Source organism: Leptonychotes weddellii, chromosome 6 (assembly GCF_054177405.1).
Source record: "Leptonychotes weddellii isolate Sample4059 chromosome 6, ASM5417740v2, whole genome shotgun sequence".
NCBI lineage: Eukaryota > Metazoa > Chordata > Mammalia > Carnivora > Phocidae > Leptonychotes > Leptonychotes weddellii.
The window spans coordinates 114,202,458-114,207,616 of NC_138374.1; the positions used below are offsets into that span (position 1 = coordinate 114,202,458).

The window sequence follows — 5,159 nt, forward strand, 5'->3', positions numbered from 1 at the left end:
AAACAGTATAAAGATTTCTAAGTTTAGACTTGAGACTAGCCCTCAAAGTTGACCGAGTCACGAAGTTTGGGCCTATGAGGTTAAGGAAGGTTGTGTCCACCCCCTAACTTACTGTGGTCTGCCCTTTGGACATGATGCTTGATCAAACCTCTTCCATTAGTATCAACTCCTTCTTATCTGGTCCCATTTTGTACTAAACCATGGTTTAGTAAGTTAGCAACCCAATTCCCAAACTTTGTAGGGCTAATAACAATTTACAAAAGCAAAGTAGTGCACCTACTTGGACTGATACCCATCCTAAACAGAGCATATTAAGAGAATACAGGTTAGGGCGCCTGGGTGGCTCAGTTGGTTAAGCGACTGCCTTCGGCTCAGGTCATGATCCTGGAGTCCCTGGATCGAGTCCCACATCGGGCTCCCTGCTCGGCAGGGAGTCTGCTTCTCCCTCTGACCCTCCCCCCTCTCATGTGCTTGCTCTCTCTCATTCTCTAATAAATAAGTAAAATCTTTAAAAAAAAAAAAAAGAGAGAATACAGGTTAAAGGAGAAGAACAAAGAGCTTTTTTTTTTTTAAAGATTTTATTTATTTGACAGAGAGAGACATAGCGAGAGAGGGAACACAAGCAGGGGGAGTGGGGAGAGGGAGAAGCAGGCTTCCCGCCAAGCAGGGAGCCCGATGCGGGGCTTGATCCCAGGACCCCAGGATCATGACCTGAACTGAAGGCAGACACTTAACAACTGAGCCACCCAGGCGCCCTGAACAAAGAGCTTCTTAACTGTGAGAGTGGCCAGATAATAAGAGAACTGAGAATGTGAAAGGCCATGGAGTAGAGGGTTTCAAGGAGGAAGGGATCTCCATAGAAATACAAGAAAGAGAACTCAGAAAATACAGTTAGGAGGTCATTGGTGACCCTGGAGAGTAACCTTCAATGAACAAATGAGCTTTGAAGCCCGAGTTCAAAGGCACCAGAAATGATTAGGTGCTAAAGAAAGAAAGGCCACGGGTAAAAGCTATATTTACTAGGCATGAATGGTAGACAGAGGAGGGATCAGTGTTTGGCATAGGTTTTTTTTTTTTTTTTTTTTTTTTTACGATTTTATTTTTAAGTAATCTTCACACCTAACACAGGGCTCAAACTCACAACCCAGAAATAAAGAATCATATGCTCTACTGACTGAGCCAGCCAGGCACCCCGGCATAGATGTTTTCAATACAGAATAGACTTGTGCATGATTGGAAACTAGAGAAAAGAGCTTATAGATAGGAAAAATACATTCATTTTTACAATTCCTGATGTGTTTAGTTTAGCAGTCAATTTTCAAGTTTTATTAGTCCCCAAAATCTTGATCCTATAATGAGGCTATATTGCCCCCATGTGGTATAGGCTGCCCAGCAACTTCATTCTAAACTAGGAATTGACAAACTTGCTGTAAACAGTAAATATTTTAGATTTGAGTAAGAGTAGCCACAGATATACATAAACAAGTGGGTGTGACCATGTCCCACTAAAACTTTATTTTCAAAAGTAAGTAGGGGATAGATTCGTCCTGTAGCCACTAGTTTGTTCACTCTTGATCTAAACCTCAATATTTGGGCTGAACTTTAAAGTTATCTGGGGGTCTTTTTAAAAAAATGTGGGTGCCCAGGCCCTACCTCAGACTTATTGAATAAGAACCTTTGGTTGTGGGGCTAGGTAACTGGTACTTTGTGAAATCCCATCAGGGATCCATTGTGCAACCAAGGTTGAGAATTACTGATTCAAACCAGTAAGTTTCTAGTTTTAAGTACAAATAATAACTAATTTCACCAAGTGGTTATTATATTATATTATATTTTTGTTTATTTATTTATTATATATTATATTTTTAAATATAAAATTTTTAAATATAAGTAAGAGCATTCCAAATATTATCTTATTTAATCCTTACAACAACTCTATTAATTGTGTACAATTATTATGCCCATTTTATAGATAAGAAAACTGAATTTTAGTGAGATTAAGTAATTTGTTCAAGGTTGAGGGTACAGAATATGCCACCCCCAAATATGCCACTTTGGCATAAAGATTATTTTAAGCTAAGGGTATTTGAGATTCAACAGCTGCAGAAAAAAAAAGGCTTTTTAGAGCGTTACTTATCTGACTAAAAGCAACAACTTCTGGGAAATAAGACTACCATAAATTCTTCTTGAGGACAGATCTACTCCCAGAAGGAAGGATGAGAATGAAATAGAATGAAAATGAGAATGAAAAAAAAAATGAGAATAAAACCTACCTTAAATCCTTTATTTAGGGAAGTTTTATGGTCCAAAAGGAGACAAAAAGACCAAGATAGAAAACCATTGTCACAAACTTTCTTATTTCCTGTTTGTTCTCCTGAAAATCCATTTATCTTTCCAAAAAGTCATTTGTTTTCCTCTAAGTGCCTTTCTCCTCCTCCCTTTCACCTATTAAGATGGTATATAAACCCCAAACCTAATAATCTCTTTGAGTTATTCATCACTGATGTTTCTCATGTGTGTGCATGTTGCACATGTAAATAAACCGATATTTACCTCATGTTAATCTGTCTTTTGTCAGTTTAATTTGCAGGACTCCAGGAACAGAACCTAAGAGGGTAGAAGAAAAGTTTTTTTTTCCTCACTTACAAGGTCATGTAGCTATTAAAAGGAGGAACAGGGATTTAAACCCAGACATCTGCTTCTAGAAACTGGGCTCCCCATTACTAGACTACTCTATTTATTGTTATTATTATTATTATTATTTTAAAGATTTTACTGATTTATTTGACAGAGGCAGACACAGCGAGAGAGGAAACACAAGCAAGGGGAGTGGGAGGGGGAGAAGCAGGCTTCCCGTGGAGCAGAGAGCCTGATGCGGGGCTCGATCCCAGGACCCTGGGAGCCACCCAGGCACCCCAATTTATTATTAACTGAAAAAAAAAACTCCATCTTAAACTATTTTACCACACACTGTATTTTAAATAAAGTATATAAAAAGTCACAAGCACTTTTCTCCAGATTTAAGTTAATGTACTTTTTCTAGTGCCACTGAATCTTATTTTGAATCAGATTCTTCACATACCTTGTCTACAGCTTTGGCACATTACAGAAATTTATTAAGTACCCTTTCAGTTTGTTTTCTGTCCTATAGATTTTCCCCCTCTTGGCCACTGTTTGACTCCACATCTGTTTAGGCTATTAATATTATTCAAAGGCAAAGCTTTCATATGATTTCCTTTATTTTAGAGGTAATATGGTACAGTGATTTTACATATGAGCTTTGAAGCCAGACAATCCTGAAGCCATAGAATCCAGTTTGAATTCTGCACTGTCACTGCATGGTAAGTACTCAGTAAATATCAGCTAGTCTTCTAGCATTTTAATAAACTAGAATGTGTGTCTTGCTTCAATTTCTCTCTTCATGCAGAAGCAAAAAGGACCTTAGTCATCTAAGGTGCCTTTAAATAACAATAACACTACAATTTTAACTATCACCACCACAACAATAATAGCTGACATTTATTGAGTGACTACTATGTATTATCTTAAATACTTTCCAATGGATTAATTTAATTATTTCAATAACCCTATAAAGCAGGAGTTATCACTATCTTTAGTTTATAGACAGGAAACTGAGGCCCAGGGAGATTAAGTAACTTTTCCAAGGTCATGTGGATAAGAAGTGGCAGAGATATTTTCTGAACCCAGGTAAGTCTGGCTTCGGAATCCACACTCTTTATTACTTTTCTATATTGCTTTATACTGCTTCCTATAGGAAATGCTACTGTTATGTATTTCTTCAAATCAGAAGGAATAATTTTCCAGTGTCTCCAAAACAATGGTTCCTAGTCTTAGGACTTCACAGGATATTGAAATTTAAAAGAAGATTCTGATAAACAGCATAGATTTGCCACTTTTAAGTTTTGACAAGAAAGGACCTCAAACTACCAACCACTACCACTATCATTTACTATTAGTCCAAAATAAAGGAGGACTTAATACCCCCAAAGTAGTATGGATATAACTTAGATAGCATCCTTTTTTTTTTTTTTTTAAAGATTTTATTTATTTATTCATGAGAGACAGAGGCAGAGGGAGAAGCAGGCTCCCCGCGGAGCAGGGATCCCGATGCGGGACTCGATCCCAGGACCCTGGGATCATGACCTGAGCCGAAGGCAGACGCCCAACCGACTGAGCCACCCAGGCGTCCCTAACTTAGATAGCATCCTAATGCTATATGTATTCATTCGTACTGTCCTTAAACTTTCCACTTTGTTGAGGACAAAGACTTTAAACAGTCTCCTTCCTTCTTCCTAATACTAGGTTAATAGCTAGATGCTACTTGCATTTACTTATTTATTTTTTTTTCATTTTAACAGTTTTTATTTCAAGTCGCATATAAGATTACTTTACTCCTGCATCTTCTCAATTGTTTCTTCCTTATATTTGCCCTTTTCCTTTCCTACTTGGCGAGATTTGGCTTTACGTTCAAGGATCTTTTTGCGGTCTTTGTTCAGTTTTAGTCTGGTGATAACCACCTTGCTAGGGTGATGCCTACATGGATGGTTGTGCCGTTTGCCTTCTCTCGCTGCACTCGTTCAATGTAGATGACATACTTCTTCCTGTAAACCTGGACTACTTTGCCAATCTGCTGACCTTCGCAGTGTCCTCGCACAACCTGCACTTCATCATCCCTTCGGATGGGCATGGAACGAACGTTGCACTTCTGTCTCAGCGCTTTGCAAAGAGCGAAAGACATGATCTTCCTGCAAATGTGGGAAGGTGCATTGAAATGCCGTTTTCGGTTCTTGCTCCGGTCAGAAGTCACAAAGGGATTAAACTTCATTTTGGCCGCTGGCGCTTCAGCGATGGCCGCAAGAGGGAAGAGCTAGATGCTACTTGCATTTAGATGTAACAGCTCTTTTAGTAACGTTTACAATTTGTCTTTCTAGAAAGAACCTGTATTTTGGATCTGGAAACTAACAGTGGTATTAATTAAAAGTTGTTGCGCTTTTTTTTTTTTTTTAAGATTTTATTTGACAGCGAGAGAGGGAACACAAGCAGGGGGAGTAGGAGAGAGTGAGAAGTAGGCTTCCTGCAGAGTAGGGAGCCTGATGTGGGGCTCGATCCCAGGACCCTGAGATCATGACCTGAGCTGA

The 5,159-nt window shown here is 38.7% G+C and overlaps 1 pseudogene; it reads right to left on the bottom strand.

Annotated features, from left to right (window-relative positions):
* Positions 1-4,322: 4,322 nt before the first annotated feature.
* LOC102738466 (large ribosomal subunit protein uL24 pseudogene) lies at positions 4,323-4,904 on the bottom strand (annotated as a pseudogene).
* Between the last annotated feature and the right edge of the window lie 255 nt (positions 4,905-5,159).